Source organism: Antechinus flavipes, chromosome 4, assembly GCF_016432865.1.
Source record: "Antechinus flavipes isolate AdamAnt ecotype Samford, QLD, Australia chromosome 4, AdamAnt_v2, whole genome shotgun sequence".
Taxonomy (NCBI): domain Eukaryota; kingdom Metazoa; phylum Chordata; class Mammalia; order Dasyuromorphia; family Dasyuridae; genus Antechinus; species Antechinus flavipes.
In genome coordinates this window covers 261713952-261737044 of record NC_067401.1, presented here as the reverse complement: position 1 = coordinate 261737044, position 23093 = coordinate 261713952, and the positions used below count along the sequence as shown (strand labels likewise).

Genomic DNA, 23093 nt, shown 5'->3' with positions numbered 1-23093 from the left:
ATGGTTTCATGGGAGTATGGATTTAAGGGAAAGAACACTAGGGGGTGGGAGGGCAGATTTTCTATGTTAGAGTGGAATAGGTAATGATCTTTTGACAGAGTCTTTGAAGTATCAATCAATCAACAGGTAAATACTGGATAACTTGTAGACAATCAACAGAGGGAAGACATTAGCATTAAGGAAAATCAAGAAGGTCTTCTTGCAGTAGACTTGTAAAAAGTCAAGAAATGGAAATGAAAAGAGAGGATTTTGGGAAAGGGGACAGCCAGTGAAAATGACAATCTGAAGAAGGACTGTCTTATGTGAGAAACAGCAGGAAGGTAAATATTACTTGAGTACATGTAAGAGAATAAGATGTAAGAAGACTAGAATAATAAGGAGCCAGGTTATATAGACCTGAGAAGACTTGATAAGAAGCCACCAGAATTTATTGAATGGGGGGGAAATGAAGGGTGTAATTGTCAGATCTGCTATTCAGGAGATTACAGATAATGGAGAATGAACTGGAGTAAAGGAGAGGGTTAAGGCAGATAAACCAATCAGAAGACTATAGCAATTGTCCATGCAGGGGATGATAAAGACTGCACTGGATGGTGGCAGTGTCAGAGGGGCAAGGGGACGACATACACAATTGATGTTGCTAAGGTAAAATCAACAGAACTTGGCAGCTTATTGGATATGGAAGGTGAGAGAGAGTGGGATTTGAGGATGATACCTATATTTTGAGTCTGGGTAACTAGTAGGATGGTGGTGCTCTTGATAAAAAGAGAGACATTAAGAGGAGAGGTTTGTGGGGAACAGGTAATGAGTTCAGTTTTAGGTTTATTGTGTATAAGATGTTTCTTTAAGCAGCTTCACTATGACAAGGAAATGATCCAGGGACAGAGTGAGAAAAGAGGGTATTACCTGTTAGATATATCCAATAGGATGTTGAAGATGCAAATCTAAAGGTCAGATTTGAATTTAGATCTCTTGACTAAAAACCAAATAGTCTATCCACTATTCCACCCAGCTTCCCACTAGTGGGATACAACATGTAAAAAGAAAAGAATTTATCTTATGATTAAAAGATTAGAGGAATTAATTATGTATATTATGGATAGCTTCCCATAAAAGATGGCAAAGGAACTGAGGGTGATATAGATGGCTCAGCTCTGGCCCTTCTATTTAGTATGCCTATTCCTTTTAAAGTTAGGAAAATCCTACCAGTTTCAGATTCAGACAGGTTTGAACTCTATCTCACCTCCCCCCATCCTTCCCCACCCACCCACCACCACGGTTTGTTTCCCTTGACAATCTGAGTGACAGAAAGTGGTTTTAAGAAAAAGATGGGGGCAGCAGTGGGAGGAGTGGAGATAGGAAAATGTTGATAAATAGGGGACATAGGAACACTACAAGTCTCAAGAATGTTTCTTTTTTTCCTTTTTTTTTTAAAACTAGACTTGGGGGCAAGATTTCTTTGAAGTTATATTTTTGGTATTAGATTTAAGATGTAGATAAAAATACTCTACCTTTTTTTTCTAGAGGAGGGCAAATAGGGCTTTGCTTGTCAAATCCCATTAGCACTCCCAAGAAAATCTTAGTTGAACTGAGTTTTGGGTGAAAGCATGCAATTCTCATTACTCAAGACCAGAAGTACCTTCTACAAAACCTGATCATTTCATATCTGATTGTACACAAAAGTTTCCACTGCTTTCAAGCTGGAGACCCACTTTTAATATATAAAACTGTTGCTGTAATTAAATACTATTTCCTTTTTCTCAGATTAAGAGTGCTAGCCCTGTTGGCTTTTTCTTCTAAACAAACTTAAGTTCGTACAAAAAGGAATTATATGCAGGCCATTACCCATATCTGGGAAGTGAGGATTGACTTGCCAGTGAATTAAAACTAATTCTACAAATATCTTTTAAAACTTTCCCTGGGTTTCTCTAACAGTAAATGTGAAGAAATGAAAATGCATTGCTTTCAGGCTTAGTGTAGCATCACATATCTCCTTACCCACATTCTCCAGGGAGAATTCTAGCTAACATGTTGAAAGTTTTACTGAAAAAAGAAAACGGTTACTCAAAGAACTGAGTTTCACTCTCTTGCCATTTTAATGTGGTCCTAAAAGAGACAAACTGAAATGGGATGAAAAAATTGAGAAAAGAGAGATATGGGGTAGTTTTCTGAAGCCTGAACATTCAAAGACATACTCATTTAGAAATACTTAAATTGGTTCAGCCAGCTGGCACAGTGGATAAGAACATTGGGCCTGGAGTCATTCGGACCTGAGTTCAAGTCTGGCCTCAGATATATAATACTTACTAGCTGTATGACTTGGGCAAGTCACTTTACCCCAATTTCCTCACCAAGAAAAAAAAGAAAAAGAAAAAGAAGAAGAAGAAAAGAAAATACTGAATCAATGGTGTCTTTGGTTCTTTTTTTATGGCAGCCCCACATTGAACTACCCTGAAGCTTTAAAACCTGAATAGATAAAATGCCATTAAAATAGCATGACCTTAATGTTTTATGATTGAATTGACATGGCCAAATTGTCACAGTACCAAAGTAACTTGTTAACTTGTTTTTTTTAAATAAATTTTTAAAAATATACTATAGGGGAAAAGGAGCTAATATATCCTAGCTCCAATTACCAACCCCAGGAAGAGCTGTCTACTCTGCAGACTATAAAGAGTTTGTGGAGAGAGTTTCCAGTCTTTAGTAATTTAAGGATCAATTATATCAAAAGAATGTTGCCTTAAGTGAGGCATCATCTCTAAAGCACCTTGAAAACCTTGTAATACTGTATAAATGCTGTTATTGTTGTCATTATTACTATCATTATAATTGTACTTTGGAAACAGCTAGGTTACACAGTGAACAAAATACTGAAGTTGGCATCAAGAAGACCTGAGTTCAAATTTTGATTCAAACATTAATTGCTGTGACCCTGGGCAAATAATTTAACTTCACTTAGCCTTAGTTTCCTTAATTGTAAAGTGAGAATAATAATAGTACTTACTTCCCAAGGTTGTGAGGATCAAATGAGATATTTGTAAAGTGCTTAGTATAGTCCCTGGCACATAGTCGACACTTAATAAGTCCTTCCTTCCCTCTTTCCCTTTTTTTCTTTCCTTCCTTTTTTACCTCCTTCCTTCCATCTTTCCCTTCTTTCTTCTTTCCCTCCTTATTTTCCTTCCTTCCTTCCTCAAACACATTTGTATAACTTTTAGACTGTGTGAGTGGTATATCTCAAGCTACTGCCTCTCCCATTGGGGCATCATTTGGTACATGATGACTTTGCCATCATCCTCATTATAGAAGTTATAAGAGAGATGGGCATTAATCCCAGAAACTTGTCTCTCCACTTAGCAGTCAACTCCTTCTTCCTCCAATTATGTTTTGTTTGGTGGAAAGATTAGGGCCCAGGTCTATTTTTTCCCCAAAAAGTCATAATTAGATCCTCAGTGTTTCTTAATTTGTGTCATGCTCTAAAGTTAATGCTCATTGGCCTTAAATATGAACTACTTAAGAAGGAAATAAAATAGAATTTAGAGGAATCAACCTGCAAGACTTTATGCAAGGGCCTGTTATATACCAGGCAGAACAGAAAGTACTGACTTCAAGGAGCTTGCATTCTGTCAGGGAGGCAATATGGGCAAAAATGTATACACACACACACACACACACACACACACACACACACACACACAAATTATACAAGGTGTACTTGGCAGAGAAGGCACTAACATTTTGGTAAAGGCTTGAAGAAAACCATGGATTTCAACAATTGGAGATAAGAGTAGAGGACATTCAAACTTGGAAGAGAAAGGAATCTGAGAGAGGGAACCATCACAAAGGCCTGAAGGTAAAAGTTGAAGTATTATGTATAGAAACAGCAGGAAAGTCAGTTTGACTGAACTGCTGATTGCATGAAGGGGAGATACAGGTAAACTGGAGTCAGGTTGTGGCTTTAAAAGTCAAATAAAAGTGTTTATATTTGATGCTAAGATAACAGGATGTTCACTGGAGTGGGGTATGATATAGTTTGAAGAAAATGACTTTGACAGTTGAGTGGAATAATTAGAATATTGGAATTATATTGGAGATATTGGAATAAGTAGAGGTGAGCCAAGGACATCAACTGGAAAATCATTTCAATAGTTCACAAATAAGGTAGTAACATTTGAATCTTGGCTTTGCTACTTACTACCTTATAATCTTTAGGCAGATTGCTTAACCTCAATTACCACATTTTTAAATGAAGGAGGTAAATTAGATGTTGAAGGCCTCCTCAAGCAAAAATTCCCAAGAGAATATAGCAACCCCTCTGGAATCATTTCCCCAAATCTCTCTAATACTGCAAATTAGATTCCCAGGAAAGTTTCTACGACTCCCCTCCTGCTTTTAAGGGTAACCCTGAGAGATTGGGATTTTTAGAACTGTCACTCACAAGTCCCCATCTGATATATTCCCTTTTATTATCATTATCAGCCAGTCATGCTTAAATAGCTTTTAGAAAGGGGCATTTACTAATTAATACAACTATCAACAGTTTGTATTAAAATATCCACCAACAAATCTGTGACACATTTTTCCCTTGTATGTGCAAAGTCTCTGGGACCCACAGGTCCCCAATGGACTCAAGTTTAGAGGGCATGTTTCAAAGGGGTAATTCATAACTTTTTATAATTAGGCGTTCCTCATGAAACTCCTGGAGGTGTGTATAGCTATTTTTTGACTCTCCAAGTGTCAATACCCTGGAAGTGTCCTAAAACTTCCTTTCCTCTTTATGTCTAGTTTGTCCCCAGCTCCTAATACAGCCACTGCCATTAGCCAGTGCTGTTTTAAGGCTATTACTACCTATTCTGCAAGGAATCCCAGTCTTTATATCCTTTGAAGTTCACAAGGTTGTCATCTGATCAAAGGAAGGTGACAAGAACTCTCTCTTCTCACTGTTTATCCCCAAGCTATTCCTTCTCAAGATTTTGGTGGGGAACTACTGAACACTAACTGGAAAGCACATAACTGATTTTATTCAACTAACCAAAAGACATTTCCTGTATGGTGTCATCTTCTTTCATTTAATTTGTACCTAATTTACATCTCTGCTTGATTGATTCAATAGAGATATCCATTCTTTCTGCACACCCAGTGTTTGTCCATGGTTGATTGACTTTGTAATTCAATCAAATAGGCAATCTCACAGGTATCTGAGTGTGGAGTATATTGTCAGTTATATTAATAAGAGTTGAGAGGTATGGGACACTCTGCTTCTTACATGAATACTTATTTTATACAAGTGACTTCTGTTATTTCCCCATAGCTAATTAGTGACCGGGCTAAAACTAAACCATCTATCTCATTTTCAATGCTCTTTCTACTATAACTATTAGAAAATGTGTGTCTAGGAGCAGCTAGGTGCTGCAGTGGAGAGAGCACCAGCCCTGAATTCAGCAGGACCTGAGTTCAAATGTGATCTCAGACACTTCACACTTCCTGTGTGACCCTGGGCAAGTCACTTAGCCCCAATTTTGAAAGAAAGAAAGAAACTCTGTGTGTGTGTGTGTGTGTGTGTGTGTGTGTGTGTGTGTGTGTAGTATAGATATATAATATATTTTCAATTCAGTACTTATTTATTAATCCTACCATGTACTGGGCATAGCAGTGCTAAGTACTGGGAATAAAAAAAAAGTCTCTGTTCTCAAGGAGTTTACAGACCAATACATATTTATAATATATAAACATACATAGATATTTCATAGGATCATAGAACTAACAGCAGCTAAATGGCACAGTGGATAGGACCCAAAACCCCCAGGAGTAATTAGTTGTTATTCTGTTATGTCCAACTCTTCATGACCCTATTTGAGGTTTTTCTGGCAAAAAGACTGCAGTGCTTTGCCATTTCCTTCTCTAACTTGCTTTATAGAGGAGGAAACTGAGGCAAACAGGGTGAAGTGACTTACTCAGGGTCACACAGCTAGTGAGTGAGACCAGATTTAATTTAGGAAGATTTCTTCCTGACTCCAGGCCTAGAGCTCTGGGCACTATGGTACCATATAGCTGCCCCTTGTTCTGAGATAAAATCTAGCATCAGTCATTTACTAGCCTCATGATCCCAGGTATATCTCTTATCCTTCAGTAAATTATAAAATTATAAAATAGGAGTCATAACAACACCTACATTCCAGGGTGCTTAGGAAAATCAAATGAGATATTTGTAAAGAGTTTATTAGCCCATACTAGGCACCTAATAAAAATGCTTGGTTGCTCCCTTCCTTACTTCCTTGCATTTGTTGAACTTTGAGGGCCATCTAGTCCAACCATCTCTTTTCACAGAAGAGGAACCTGAACCCCAGAGAAGTAAAGTAAGGTTACATAGATAGTAAGTGGCCGAGGAATAGTTAGAGCTCGAGTCTTTCTCCTCTATGGTAATTCTACACAGAAATTGAGTTCCAGTTAACAAAAGACCATTAAACTGTAATATGTTTCTCTTTAAACCCAACTTTAAATAAGAGTTGTTACTGGTAGTTAAAACTAGTGATCCAAGACTGGACAGGAGATAAAGCAAGTTCTCACCTTTCATCTTTATATACTGTTTGTATTAATTTGGCTGTTGTGTATAACATGTAGACTGGCATCAGTCTTCCAGGATCAGTCCATCTTTAGAAAAGGTATATATACAAGCTATAGAAACAAATACAGAAATGGCAAAAGAAAGCATCCACAGATTTTTCCTTTAACATCAGTGTGTCTTATTTGAAAAGAAATATGGGGGTATCTCCCTTAAAGTGTATAGGACCAGTTTTGAAAAATATATATATCCCATTTCTTACATCTGCTCATCACATCTTTGGTGATCCATTTCTAGATACAGACTAAATTAGGATGGTATCAGTTCCTGCTCCAAACCAAACCAAATGAAAAGAACCCCTCTAATTTAATCTCAAATTACAGCAATTTATTGAGCACCACAACTTCTCTGTATGCTATCAAGCCCTTCTTCATTGTGGAGTGATAAAGAGCTCCTGAGATTAAAAAGGTCATCCCTTGGTGACAGTGATTCCAGCATGAAGGAGTAATGATAGACATCAGTGGAAGAGCTACTCATACTATTTAATTTATCTGTCCTTTGAAGTAAAATAGAAAGGGGAAAGTGAGGATCCATAACATGAATTCTCATCCCAGGTCCACTATGGCTTAGTTTTGTGACTTTGTTCAAGTTATATGTAGAAAGAGCTAAAAAGAACCCGGTGTTTGACTGATGAGGAAATCAGTGCCTAGAGAATGGAGCAATTTGCTCAAGGTGCCACTGTCCTAGAGAGAATGGTTACCCTGTAGGACACAAAGTGAGCACATTGTGGAGAGATCAGATTTGGAGATAGGAAACTGAGTCCAAGTCCCTCTGCCAGCACAAATTCACTGTATGACCTTGAGTAACTCACTTCACTTCTCTGTTTAGTGAGCCTCAGTTTCCTCATGTGTAAAAGAAGCTAAAGAAGAAAATGATGTCAAAACACTGTAGTATCTTTGCCAAGAAAATCCCATATGGGGAAACAGAGTCATCCATGGCTGAAACAAATGAACAACAAATCTCTGAGGTGGAATGGTACCTAAAAGAACAACTAGTTCAACCCATGCTGGAACAGGAATCCTCTTAGTCCCAGGAAGTCCATTCCCCTGTCCCTAGAAAAAGGGTACTTGGCAAACAGGTACTGGAATAGAAATAGCACAAGTTCATATTGCTGATTAAAGACAAGGATCCAGGTCTTCCAGTTTCTAATTCAGTGTATATTCTACATGGTGCCTCTGTAATCATTCACTAACTTGGTGTTTCGACTTTCTTCTCTTTCTTACCTATCTCACAGGGTTGTTGTGAGACACAGACAAGAAAATATGAATGCAAAATGTAAATGTAATGGTCTTATTGCTATGTATGGTTTATACTTTTTAACATAAGTGGTGTCTTTCTTCTTTGATATTTAGTGACTTTGAAGGGAAGGAGTTTTTCTCAAGTGACACATTTTTTATTTTGGTAGCATGCCTCGTTCACAGATTGTAGTTCAGCAGTGAATCTGAGTGGGTTTATTCCAAGCATATTTTTTTAGATGAGAAAAGCTAAGATTGTAGTTAGTCTTACAAATGCTGGTTGTGCAGTTTGGGTATCCAAAGAGTATCTGCTGTGTTTTTTTTTTCCATTTTAGAAATTGGTTAGATCCTTCTGAAAAGTCAAAGAAATCATTCTCTCAGAGAAAGACACAGAGAGCACATCTCCTCTAGTTTCACCATGTTTGTCACCCATTACATATGTGTATATATACATATATATGTCCTCATAATAATATTTATATGACTAAAATTCAGCATTTATATCTTCTCATCTGAATCTTACATGAGGCCTTTTAGAAAAGTACTATACACTATGGAGACTGAATGTGGATCAAAGCACAGTATTTTCACTTTTTTTGGTTGTTGTATGTATTTTTTTCCTTTCTTGTGAAAGATATTTTTTCCCTTTTGATCTGATATTTTGTGCAGCATGAAGATTATGGAAATATGTTTAGAAGAATTGTACACTTTTAACCTATATCTGATTATTTGCTGTCTTGGGGAACGGGGAGGTAGAGAAAGGGAGAAAAATTTGGGACACGAGGTTTTACAAAAGTAAATATTGAAAACTATCTTTGCATGTATTTGGAAAAATAAAATACTATTTAAAAAGAAAAGGATTATACATAATATCATCCTCATTTTAAAGAGAGGGAAAATTGAAGCTTCTGAAAGATAAGTGATTTCCCCGTGTCATGTTTATCAATTACCTCTTCCAAGAAGAATTTGGTATTTAAAGGGGAAAAAAAGAAGTTTGAGATTTATTCAGATTTCAGGAGGTCATTTAGAGAAAATATTGTAACTTTGAACAATTCACCTAACTCCTTTGAGGTACTACTGTTAAATGAGAATTATATTCCTTCTGTTTCTGTCTTGAAGGAAGAAGGTAGGAAACAAGCATTCATTTAGTGATTTATTATGTGCCAGACACTGTGCTAATATGGTGAGGTTTTTTCAAGGAGCAAATGAAATTATGTATGTTAAAGCACTTTGTAAGCAATAGAGCTCTATATCTGTGTATAAGTATATTTATATTTATGAGCTATTGTTATTTCTCTGTCACATGTCCTTTTAAAAAAATTCCCTTAAACAGCAATAATTTCAGCTTTCATCCTTTTGTTCAAAGACAGGCAAAGACTTCCTTGTGTCAGCACATAGTCTTTTCAATTAGTTTTACCATAAACTAGAATGGCTTTGGAAGGGAAAAAAAAGAATTATATTTGCTTCTCCTTGTAGACTCCCTGAATTATGATGACAGAACAATGTAAAGATTGAGGCTGGGGACTTATAGCCAAACTCACAGTTATCATGGTAACCATGGGATAAGACTAGAATAGATCATTGAAATTCACAGACAATTCTCAAACCTTGTTAAGGTGTGAAGGGAACTGATGAGTCAATACTTCCAACATTCTCCCCACCAGACCTTTTACCAGAGCTGCTAACATGTAGCAAGATTGTCTGATTAGATTTCTTATTCATTTTTTCCTCCTTTTTCTGCTTTTCTGCTGGATAGGCTAATGAGGAAGGAAATGACCAAGAAGCAAGAGCATATATTTTAAAGGGGGGAAATAAAATGCCTGCCGGGCCAGAAGCAACCTATGAATAAGCAGAAGATGATTATATATAATAATGATTTTGAATCTTTGCAATCTTGCCAGTTCTACCCCTTCCACATCTCTTGTCCCCATTTCTCTCCACTAATTCCACAGCTGCTTCAGATCAGATCTTCCTCACCTCTCTCTTAGACTTGTGATAGCCTTCTAATTGGTGTCCCTGCTTCCCTTATTGAATCCATCCTTCACACAGATGCCAAAGTGCATCTGAATATGTCACTCTTCCCATCCAAGATGCATCAGTGGCTCTATATTGTCGCTAGAATAGGGTAAAAACCCTTCTGTTTAGCATTTGGAACCCTTAATGTTCTGATTCCAACTTTTCTTTCCAAGCTGATAATACATTATTCCCCTCAAGCATTCTTTACTTAAAGTAGATCTGCTTATTTGCCGTTCCTAATGTTCAAAATTCCATCTTCTACCTCCATAATTTTTACAGAGACTGTGCTCCATGTCTAGAATTATTTCAAAACCTATATTTACTCAATCTGTGAAAAGATATTCCCCCTTACCACTTCACAGGATAATGTAAACTCCTTGAGGTCAGGAACTGTCTCACTTTTGTATTTCTATCCTCAATATTTGACACATAATAAATATTTTACAAATGCTGTTTGATTTGTATCTTCCCCAGCATTTCTCTAAGTTTGTTGTTGGTTAGTCATTTCAGTTGTGTGTCTAATTCTTCATGACCCCATTTGGAGTTTTCTTGGCAAAGACACTGGAATAGTTTGCCATTTCCTTCTTCAATTCAGTTTTATAGATGAGGAAACTGAGGCAAAAAGGGTTAAATGATTTGCACAGAATCACACAATTAGTAAGTGTCTGAAGCCAGACTTGGCCTCAGGTCTTCCAGACTCCAGATCCAGTTCTCTATCCTGTACAACCCAGCTGTCCCATTCTACAGATAGTAGGTGCTTAAAATGTGTGAGTTGAATAGAAGACTCTTGATATGGCCATTTTCAGGTTCTTCTTCCTTCATAAACAAAATTTATAAGCAAGAAATGTCAGCCATCTACTCCCTCAGTGAGGTGTATCCATGTTTGATCCATTCTGATATAGGAAGTGTTTCAATTGCATACATTTTGTAAAGAACTCCATGACTTATTGGGAGATTTATATTCATCTCACTTCTCCTTGACCCATCCTCCCATGCTATGGAGCTGCTCACCATCTTCTTTGTGAAAGTCCTTCATACACAATAAAACCTCAATAATATAGACTTCTCAAGTTAGGATATTCCTTTGGTTTGGTGGGAGAAAGGGGAAAGCAGGGGAAGCACTAAGGTGAAAATACCTTGGTTCTCTTTGTTAAACAATTGAATAGTATAATCAAAACTTTGTAGAACTTTATGTTTTGTCTTAAAAACAGATTTTTTGAAGTACTTTAGAAATCATTATTTTATTTTTGATATTTTAATTGCCAGGTAAGCAAAAGCAGGCAGTTCTGGTGGTAGTGTTTTGATGAGCTAAATACAAATAATTCCATCCCTTTTTTAGAAGGACTTCCACAAGGGAACATACAAGAGAACAACTTAAAAAGAAGTAATAGGATAGTAAAAGTTAAGTTTCATATACAGGTAGACCTTGACCAACTATGCCCATCATATATAATCCCTTTTGGACTAAAGGTTGTCCCAGAATAATTATCCCAGCCAAATGATTACAGGAACTCATCTTCCTGTCTCATCTCATTCCTTGACATTTCCCTTTCTAGTTCTAGAACAAAACATTCAGAATAAGGCAGAGTTAACGCTAGATCTTCCTCCGGGCAGGAGAGAGATTTCACTTGAGCTTTTTGAAATACTCAGAAACTTCTCGATATCACCTTTGTGTCTCTTGTCTTTCCCTAGGAACAAAGGGTAGCTTTTTCAGGGTCATTTATTTAGTGGTTCTCTGTTTTTTATTGTTAACAAATTTGAAAAACTTTAGAAAACCCCATGGGGCTTATATGGTATTTTTTTTCAGTTACAGGGGGAAAACTATAAGATATTTTTTTAGCCTCTAGTCCCAGAAGAGAAAGGCTAACTTAGGAGAATAGCTATGAAAGCGAGAAGTAGATGAATCTAAAGACAGTGAGCATTAAAGCAAAGAAGGGTGCTAATTTGGGAGCCCTACTAGAGCTTCACCCTTGAAGCCACTATCTCCTGCTGGAAAGCATTCAACTCAGTCACCCACTTTGCTGGAATCTCCATGAATCACTTGCTGTGGGAATAGCTCCCTGTCTCAGTGCCAGCACTGCAATGTCAGAGAGACTTGACAGTCCAAGTCAGAATTCTGAATGAATACATTTTTCCCCAAAAAATATTGTTCATGTGATACTATAGTACTGTTAGCATAATTTTTTTTATTATTATTAACAATACTTCTATTTTTGATAAAGATGATAATTAATTTGTAGAAGTCTCAAGTCTTCTGAATCCAGGTCCAATCATGTTTATAACATTATTTCCCAAATTCCAGCTTATAGATTTGTAGTAGTTAATAGCGACTTTTTAAAACCAAATCTACCAAATATATGCCCCTACTTTCCAACCTCTATGTCTTTGTTCTTTCTTTTTCCTCAAAACCAAATTTCTTTCCTCCAATATCTGTTCCTATTTAAATCCAAATGCTCTCTTCCTGGAAGTATGCCTTGGTCTCCTTTATGAGAAGTGGCATTTTCACTTCCATGGAAGGATCGAGAAATATCTCACTCATCTTGACTTCCCTATAACTGCTCCATCTCTAGAACATAGGAATCTCTCAATATTTGTACACATCCTAACTATATGACTCTTTCTAGGCTACATTCAGCTCTCTGAAACTATAAATTGCTGAGCAGCTGCAGATCTACTTCAGTAAAGAAAGTTTCTTCACTGGGAATTCCCTATATCAATGAAATCACAAGTTCAGTATGATTATCATCTTTAGCCTGTTTGCTAGACAAAACTTTAGTGTTCATCTATAATTTACTTTGCATAAAGAATTTAACATAGAAGTCTAACTAGACCTTTTCTTTCCTATCACGTACATTCTCCCAGAGTAAACTTGAAGCTGGACTCAAAGGTTAGGAAACTGAGGCCCAGAAAGATTTAATTATTAATTCAAAGTAACAAATAATAAGAGGCAGAGGCTGGATTTGAATCCAGTTCATATGATTCCAAGTTCATTACTCATTATCTTACTTAGTATAATTTATAAGTGTTACATAAGCATAATTATTGTAATTTTAATCATCTTGATTCCCATTACTATTAAGTAACTAAGTTGAGGAAGGAAAAAAGGCATGCTAATTTGTGCTTGGTTGCAACTCTTCAAGACTGAAGAGTGGAGAATAAATTTAAGGACAATCAAACTCTTTAAAGAAATTTTTATTAAACTTGATATTAGAGTAGAATAAAAAGATTGTAATATTTAAAATTACAGAATTGTCATTTTTAGTCTATTCCTTATAAGTTACCTGTTTATAATTGGTAATAAAGGTATTTTGTAGTGGTGCTCTTTAAAAACAAGAACATTGGACAGAAAGAAGTCAGTTCTGAGATTTAAACCAGAATCAGAGAAGAGATAATCCTTTGAGTTATGCCTTCTGACTTTTTTCTTGTTATAGCATCATCTATCTTTTTTTCATCGGGAGCCTCTCAAACTTTCTAAAAGTTAACACTTAAAGTCACAAAGGATGGAACACTTTAATTGATCAGACATTATATTTCTCTGATTCTGCTAGCTTCTAGTGAGTACTTAGTTATATGATGGAAACTTATTTAGAAACTTCCTTCAGATTTTATAAGCTCGTTAAAAACTAACTTTCAAACACTTAGAATTCATATGATCATGAACAAGCTACTTAACCTTTCAGATCTGTTTCCTCATCCTATATAGATGGGGACACTAATATCCTCACTAACTACTGTATGTATCTTACAGGGTTGTTCTTAAGAAATCATAAAATGTTATTCCATTAAGGATCTATGATTACCTTTGTGCAAAGAGAACCTGAAGAAGATAAGCCTTAGAGAGCTGTCAGTACCTCAGAAAGCTAGTTAATTTGCCCAAATCACATAGCTCATAAGTGGTGTAAAGGAGGGTTTAAACTAAGTGCATTCTCTTCTCAACAATGCAGTGATTCAAGGCAATTCCTATAGACTTAGGCTGGAAAATGCCAACCACATTCAGAGAGAGAGAATTATGGAGACTGAATGTGTATCAAAGCATATTATTTTTACCTTTTGGCTTGGTTGTTTCTTTTGGGTTTTTTTTTCCTTTTGGTGTGTTTTTTTTGTACAACATGACAAATATGGAAATGTTTAAAAGTATTACATATATTTCACCTATATCAGATTGCTTGCTGTTTTAGAGAAGGGGGAAGGAGGAAAATTTAGAAAAATGTATATTAAAAACTATCTTTTCATGTGTCTGGAACAATAAAATACTAATAAAAAAATTAATAAATAAATAAGTAAACTGAAAGCATCCTACCTGAAATCCAACTTTCTATCCACTATACTGCACTGTTTCTCTAAAGAACTGTATAACTGTGAATCATTAGTGTTATCAACTGAGTCTTTAGTTTGATTGACTTTGAGCTGATTAAAAGACCAAACAAGCAAAACTGGGGAAATAAGGAACTGATTTCACCTGGAAAATGAAGTGATTTCATTCTGCTAATCAGTAATTTTTTTTCTGTCCCCAATTAGGTGAAGATCCATTGATTCATCATCAGTTTGCACCACAAAGCTTTGGGGGTCCATGTCTGAATGGATTGCTGTAGCCTTCTCATTTCTCCATTCATCCAGTTCCCTGCATCATAAGACTTAAAGCCAGCACAGGACCTAGAAAAATTACATGTAAGTTTTTTTTCCCATTTCTTTTTTGAAAACTAAATAAAAGATAGCATAAGAATGTTTCCTCTGGCAATGGGGAAAAAATAATAAAACCCCTCAAAGCATTTTTTAAAAATGTATCCTAAAAGCTTTAATTTCAAAGAGGGAGAGGAAAAAACTGTGTAGTTAATAGTTCCTTTAACTCTAATATGATTGGAAATATGGATCATGAAAGGAGAAATCTGAAATTCTATTTCTGTGCCCTGCATTTCTTTTTTGAAATTTGTAGCTAAATCTAATGGCAAAGCAACCCACATCTCAACCCCACTTCCCACTCCTAGGGGAAAAAAAGAATTAATTCTGGAAGCACCTTCAAGATGTGGTTGAAACAATGACATGTTTATTGAATCCACTCCACAGTTGCTATTATTTTCCTTCATTACTTCCATTTGGAAAATGCCACTTAATTCCATGCTGATTGTAGATTATTCTGTAGGCACACTCAGTTTTAACTAAGCCCAAGAGAGAAAATCTGGATTTATCCGAAGTAGTCAATGCTGAGGTGCTTATTTGCTTTTCAAAAGCAAATCAATCCTCTTTACCATTATATTTGAGATATTATTTGTTTTTATTAGAAGTTGGATGTACTTGTACCTTTTTTGAGGAGCATATATGTCATGCAAAGTAAGACACACCTATGTTTTTAATTCTGGCAAGAAAATATAGCTCTTTATGTTTTCTTGATGCTTTCAAGATTCATCTGTTTTAAGGATGAAAATGGTATTATTTAAGATTTGGAATTAAGACATTTACTTTTTTGATCAGAGCAAATGAGAATCCATGACAGACTACTGAAATTATAGAATGGGTCAATTAAAATATTTAACAGTAATACCAATGACCTATATGTTTTGTCTTTGTGTTTGTGCACCCCCTTACTCACCAAAAAGTTTCTGGACTTTTTTACAAGATGTAATACTGGATGTAAAAACCCTTTGGGAAGGTTATAGTGCTTCTCAGTGTAGGTAGGAGATAAATGTCATCTCTCTGTTTCAAAGTTTTGATGAAATATCAAGAAAAATCAAGTACTTGACTTTTTGTTAGAAGAAAGATGATTACCTCCTCTCTTTAGTTTACAAAATTGTGTTGGGCTTTAATATAGTAAGGTAGAATGATACAACAAATAGTCAGCCAGCTGAGAAGACTAGGACTCAAGTCTGGCCTTAGTGAATATTGCCTGTGTCACTGTGGGCAAATCTCTTAATTTCTCTAAGACTATTAAGTTTCAGATAAATTACTGACCGACATGCATTGGTCGAAAGATTTTGTCCATCTGGGAATTCATTGCCCTTATTAATGTAGTATAATATCAGTCGGCAGAAATTTGGTAAATGTTTAGTCATCTTTGCCTAAAAAGTAAACTGTGATCTTTATTATTAAAAGCAGCTGGTGATATAGTAGATGGAGCAGTTGGCCTGGAATCAGGAAGACTCAACTTGATATCCAGCCTCAGATATTTACTATGTGACTCTGGACAAGTCATTTAATCTCTGTTTCCCTCAGTTTCCTCATCTTTAAAATAAACATCATAATAGTATCTACTTGCAAGGATCAAATGAGAACAATATTTGTAATGCTTTTAGCATAGTGCCTGCCACATAATAGATACCATATAAATGTTTATTCTCTTCACTTTCCTAAAAATTACTTGCCTATGATCAAGCCTATCATTTTAAAGTCAAGTAGATATGTGGAGATTCTTTATATTGTCAGGTTCAAAATAAATCTCTTGTCCAAATAGCACTTACAAACATGTGTTGAAAGCTTTGCAACCCCCATAAAGTGAAACTTGTTCCCCTAGGTAAACTCTAAGCAATTCAGTTCACAGAGATTAGAAATAGATTCAGATACTTATGCTAAAAACAAGAAGTCATGAAATCAGAGAAATGAGACAAAAACTGATGGCTGATCCAGAGAATCAAAAGGCTTTGTTTTCAGGGTAATCAAATGCAGGTGCCATCTTAACCTTAAAATGCCTTTGTAGGATCATAGATTTTAAAGCTGGAAGGGACGTCCCCTTGGAGGCCTGTTAGCCCAACCACCTAGTTTTACAGATTAGTCAGTCCCACATTTATTAGATGCCCACAATGGGCCAGGCATTGTGCTGAGCAAACTGAGAACCATGGAGATTGAGTGATTTGTCCCCAGCTCTCCATGGAGTAAGTCTGAAAAGGATGATTAGAAATTCACCAACAGAATGAACCAAAGAATGAAAGTGAGAGAAAACAGAATATATTTGGGGAAGAGAGGAAAGGAGGAAGGAGAAAGGAGAAAAGAAAGGAAGGACAATGAAGAAGGAAGAGAATGGAAGAAAGGAAAGGAAAGAAAGACAGATGGAAGGAAAGAAGATAACAGAATATTATATAATATAACAGAATATTATATAATATAATAGAATATAATGGGGCCTTGAATAACAAAGAAAGGAATTTGAAATTTTTTATGTTGTTTTTCATTTATGTCCAACTCTTCACAACCCAAAAAGTACTGAAGTGGTTTGCCATTTCTTTTTCCAGTTCATTTTACAGATAAAGAATTGAGGAAAATGGCTCACAGGTTTTTGTGTCTGAGGTTAAATTTGAATTCACAAAAATCTTCCTGACTCCAGGTCTAGTCCTCTACCCAACAAGGCCACTTTTCTGTTCTGAGGCAATAGGCACTACTTGAACTGAAGACTAAGCAGTCAGCTTCATGTAAAATTCAAGTTTTATATAATATAAAGGTTGAGGAAGGCAAGGGACTTCATTTGAACCACCCTTGACAAATACTTAAAATAGGGGAAGGAGGGCGGTGAGGAGCCAGGAAATAAGATCTTGGCACAGAGTCAAAAATACCATGAAGTTCTTTAATCGTAAATTAACTATCAGTTACTGAAGTATAGTAGAATCAAGGACACCTGGGATTAAAAACAAACTATTCAGAATTCTGGAGAGAAGTTTTCCCTCAACTCTACTGGGGAAAGGGATTTGGAGTCGATCTAAACTAACAAGGTTTTATATGCCAGTTAGTACCATTATTGCTACTACTCCCCAGATGTGTCATTCTGATGGAGTGTAAAAGACAGAGCCTGAAGTTCTTCTGAGTAGATGAGGAAAACCGAGTGAGAAAATCTCTGATTAAGGTCCAAAACTTAACTTCTCCCCCAGCATTAGGACTGCAACCCAGGTCCTTTCAAAGCCTTGCCCCTTTCATAGCCTTGCCCAAAACCAAAATCAGACTTTTATTTAGCAGGATGATGCTGGACAAGTCATTTAACCTCTGTTTGCTTCAATTTCTTCAACCATAAAAATGTGGATCACATTGGGCTATACTTCTCAGGGTCCTTGTGACAATCAAATGAAGTAATATTTGTTAAAGTGTTTAGCCCAGTGCCGGGCCCAAAATAGGTACTTAATAAATATTTTTTCCTTTCCACCTTTACACAGTATTCTTGTGGATAGAATGGAGAGGTGCGGACTACATCATAGAAAGATTAGATGGATTTGGAACTGATCAAATGTTCAGATCAGGAAAATTGCCATTAATAATTTGAGGTCAGGTTAGAAGGAAGTTTTCAGTCAAATAACTGAAGGATTTGTGCTTATCCTTGTACCAATTAGTATTTTTAGATGGAACTTGCATAAATCCATAGATTGCATGCTTTATCAGATTTGACATGAAACCAAGAGGAATGGCTAACCCACTAAATAATAGAATCGGTATACAAAAGTATCTAGCTAGGCTGGCCTCCATCTAACAAAATGAAATTTAATATTGACACATGTAAAGTTTTATGTTTGGGTATAAAAATCAGTTTCGCCAAGTACAAGATGTAGTATTTGTAGATAGTTGGCTTTTCATTGAAAAACATCCAGTGGTTTTAAGTAGACTACAAGCTCCTTTTGAGTTACTTTGATTAGATAACCAAATAATACAATACAATTTTGGGCCACTTTGAGAGCCATGATGGCCAAGACTACAGAGGGGATAGTTCGATAAGGCTACATCCACCCTTGTGTTCAGGTCTGTGCATCACATTATTGAAAGGATATCAATGAGAATCTCCAAAACAAAACGGCCAATATGGTGCAGGAGCCTCAATTTCATCCCAGCTGAGGATCTGTTGAAGGAATGTTTAGCATAGAGAAGAAAAGAATTAGCAGGGACATGATAACCCTTTTCCAATGTTTGAAAGGCTGTCATGTGGAAAAAAAGATGACATATACTCTGCTTGATAGCCAGAGGACTTAAAAAGGAGCAATCAGTTAAGTTCTAAAGAGACAACTTTAGGTTTGCTCTTTAAAGCAACAAACAAAAAACATCTTCCTAACAAGTAGAGCACTCTAAAAGTTCAGCAGACTTCCTCAAGAGATAATGGATTCTCCCTCAGTGGAGGCCTTCAAGCAAAGGGTAGATAATCACTTTTGAGAGATGCTATGGGGAAGATTTTCTTTCAAATTGGACTTTGAATCCAGCGAGATTGGACTAGGTGATCTCAAAGGGCCCTTCTAATTGTGAGATTCTATGATTCAGAAACAAGTCATCGAGCATTTATTAAGCTCCTACTATGTGCTGGGTTTGTGCTAAGCCAGAGATACCCAAAAAAGGGGCAAGAAACAGTCCCTACTCTCAAAGAGCTCACAGTTTAGTGAGTCTAGTGGTGAAAACAACATGCAGACAACTATGTACAGTCAAAATATATACAGGATAATTTGAAGAGAAGAGATTGAGAGAAGGCATTTGTATTAAGTAAGATCAGAAAAGTTCCTCAAAGAAGATTGGCTTTTAACTGAAACTTGAAGGAAATCAAGGGAATCAGGAGGCAGCAATGAAGACATAGAGTATCCCAGGCCTAGGTGAGAGTCAGCGAAAATTCCTGGAGACAGGAGATGGAGTGTCACTGGATTTCAGAGTACTCCCTGAAAAGTGAGTAAGATGGAAGAAGACTTCAAAAAAGTATGAAGGCAAGTGATAAAATCCCTTACAAGTCAGAGAATTTTATAGTTGATTCTAAAGATAATGGGCACAAAATGTTTGTGGCAGCCCTGTTTGTAGTGGCTAGAAGCTGGAAAATGAAAGGATGTCCATCAATTGGAGAATGGTTGAGTAAATTGTGGTATATGAATGTTATGGAATATTATTGTTCTGTAAGGAATGACCAGCAGGATGAATACAGAGAGGACTGGCGAGACTTACATGAACCGATGCTGAGTGAAATGAGCAGAACCAGGAGATCATTATATACCTCAACAACGATACTGTTTGAGGATGTATTCTGATGGAAGTAGATCTCTTCAATAAAGAGAGCCTTAATTGATCAAAGATGGACAGAAGCAGCTACACCCAGAGAAAGAACACTGGGAAATGAATATAAACTGCTTGCATTTTTGTTTTTCTTCCCGGGTTATTTATACCTTCTGAATTCAATTCTCCCTGTACAACAAGAAAGCTGTCCGGTTCTGCACAAATATATTGTATCCAGGATATACTGTAACCTATTCAACATGTAAAGGACTGCTTGCCATCTGGGGGAGAGGGTAGAGGGAGGGAGGGGAAAAATCAGAACAGAAGTGAGTGCAAGGGATAATGCTGTAAAAAATTACCCTGGCATGCGTTCTATCAATAAAAAGATATTAAAATTTAAAAAAATAAATAAATAAAGATAATGGGCACTTAGGGGATTTATTGAAAAGGGGGGTAAGGAGAGGTGACATTGTCAGACTTACCCTTTAGGAAGATCAATTTGACAATTGAGTAAAGGAGGTACTGGAGTAGGAAGAGACTTCATGCAGAGAGACCTACACCCAGAAAAATTCATAAAATCAGCACCCCAAGAAGGGTACAGAGGCAGATGGTATGGGGAGAGGATGGAGTAATGGAGAAAGACAGGCAGAATGAGGAAGAGGATGGGAAGGGGGAAAGATGGAGAGAATCACTTATATAATCATGACTTAGATTTGGCAGCTTTCAAACAACATGAGCCCTTAGGATGGTTATAGAGTTTTTTGAGAATAGAATTTTTTTCTTATCCATGTTATCTTGGGGTTAATCCATTAACATATTCAAACCATCTCAAGTTGTCGATAAAAGTTTAAAGTTAACATAACTATGTCATCTCAAAATTATTAGCACCATTTGGTATTCTGCTGATTTTATTGCAGATGTCTGAAACTTGTCTGAGATTTACATGTCATAGGATCAAAAGGCCCTGACAGGAAAACCTAAATGACTTCCCTTGATTGGGCAAATGCTGCCAGAATGTGATTTTTTTTGTTGTTAATATATAAAACAATTCATTAATTTTGCTCCTTTGAACTTTGGAACATTTGTACAGGACTCCTAGGCTCCTCTTCTTAATCTTATTTCCAAACATTGCTTGGTTATGCTGGCTACTTATAAATTTTCTGTACTGACTAGAAGAGGATAGGAGTTGGGAGAGTAGTCAAGAGTAGCAGAAAGATATAAACACAATAACTAAGCTACCCCAAGAACTCTCAAGTAGCCTGATTGACCCTCCTGGTTTCCAGTATTCTTTTAGAAAAAAGATGTTAATCATAAAGGAAAAAAAAATAAATAGTTTTTGTTATTTTTTTTAAAAAGGACTATCAAGAGAAACTTCAAGAGAGCGAGTATTCAGACTAATTACAATTAATATTGAGAATGATGACCTTAAACCATCAAAAACAGTCAAATATTTTTCCCATATTATCCTAAAGCAGTGGCTTATAATGATTTTAGAGTCATTTTCAACAAAAAGGGTTTTGTTATTACTCTTCAAATCAAAAAAAGTATCCAGTTTCCCAAATATTCCAGTCAAATGAGATTTTTCTGTATTTCATATTATATCCTAGAAATATTCTCAAAATGATGTTTTTTATATAGAAAAATACATACTTTATTTTTGTGTTCCTTGGGAAATTTACCACTGTTCATGAAATCTTAGCTCTGATCTTTATCCTGAGGTACCTGGTATCTTTTGCCAGTTGTTAAGTTTCAAATATTGCTTGTAGGTTTTGAAAAAGCACCAAAAGATAGCATATATATTTGTATTTCAAATTTAGCATGTAAAATAGTCGAATATATGATTGAGTCTCAATAATTTGCATTATTGGAAAGGAGCAGCAACATGGATAATCCAGAATAAATTGTTTGACTTTGGAATTTACCTGTGGATATATTAATTAGATTGTTTTCATAATTATATTTTAGACATAAAATTAGTTTACATTCCCTGAACATACAATAATAGCCTAGGTACCCTAGAACAAAAGTGTCACACCATGACCCACAACACGCTTGAGTACAGATTAAAATATGGTAGGAAATATTTAACAAAATAATGATGCAATATAACATAGGTAATATTTTATTTTAAAACTAAATCATTGTGCATTTACAATTTAGTGTCCCTCTTTCTGTCTGAGTATGACACCACTATTCTAGAAGAGTTTTGTGTAACAAGAGGAGGATGTATTGAGACAGTATAAGTGTGGAAGAATGGACAGAAGCCTGGTAATTGGGAGATCCTGAATTTGAATCCACTTTCTGCCACCTCACATTCATGTGACATCAAGTCAATTTAATACAGAGGCTTAAATTAAGCAGCCTCTGGGGTCCCTTCCACTTCGGAAGCTTTTGATCTATGACCATAAACTAAAGCCTGTGCATCAGATAATCTACCCTCAAGTGTATCATCAAAAGTCGACTGAATAATTGACACAAATGAGCAATGATGATACTCTTTCCTAAGTGAGCAGCATAGTTTGGGAAAACTGCCAGGAGTGGATTGACATTCTGAGTCGGATATCAAGGCATATCTGAGCAGAACGAGAAGTTGAGTAGAGAGGCCTCCTGCCTGCCCATCAGCTCAGGGGTATTCTTTCCAGAAGTTTGTAAGGCAGCAAGGTTTTCCCAATCTCAGTAGCACATGTAGGAATATTGCTTTCAATATAGATGTTGCTATCTTAATGTATTATAAAATTATCACCAGTAATAAAAGTCTATCCAAATCTCTACATACTTTCTATTGACTATATCACACAGGTCAGCTGCATTTAAAAAATAAAGACACAGATATCATTCTATAGTATTTTGATCTGTGTTTACTTATTTTGTTCCCTTCACTCAATCAGTTAATAAGCATTAATTAAGTGCCTACTATGTACCAGGTACTATACTACATGTGGAGGATACAAAGAAAGGCAAAGCACAGTGCCTGTTCTCAAGGGGCTCACAATCTAATGGGAAGAAAGAGCAGCTGCATGTTTGAGAGCTCCAAAAGAAAGTGTAGGAGAGAAGAAGTATTGGAATGACTACCAAACTGAAGGTCTACCGGGCTGTTGTGCAGAACCTGTGACAGTACAATAATGCCATGCCGGGAAACCAAATCACTTCAATTTAAATTGTCTTAGGAAGATTCTGAGATTCGCCTGGCAATATAAGGTGCCAAACACTGAGAGCCTTTCTCAAACTAAACGGACGAGCATTCCAACTCTGCTGCAGAAAACACAACTCCATTGGGCTGGCCACATTGTTCGAAT

General features: G+C 36.2%; 1 protein-coding gene across 2 annotated transcripts in view; it reads left to right on the top strand.

The window, feature by feature from the left end:
• Window positions 1–23093, top strand: part of BACH2 (BTB domain and CNC homolog 2) — a 420011-nt gene that overhangs the window by 223575 nt on the left and 173343 nt on the right. For both annotated transcript variants that reach the window (XM_051997402.1, XM_051997403.1), the window contains exon 3: window positions 14389–14538. The gene's annotated coding sequence lies outside the window, so the exon portion shown is untranslated. The remainder of the gene's footprint in view (window positions 1–14388; window positions 14539–23093) is intronic.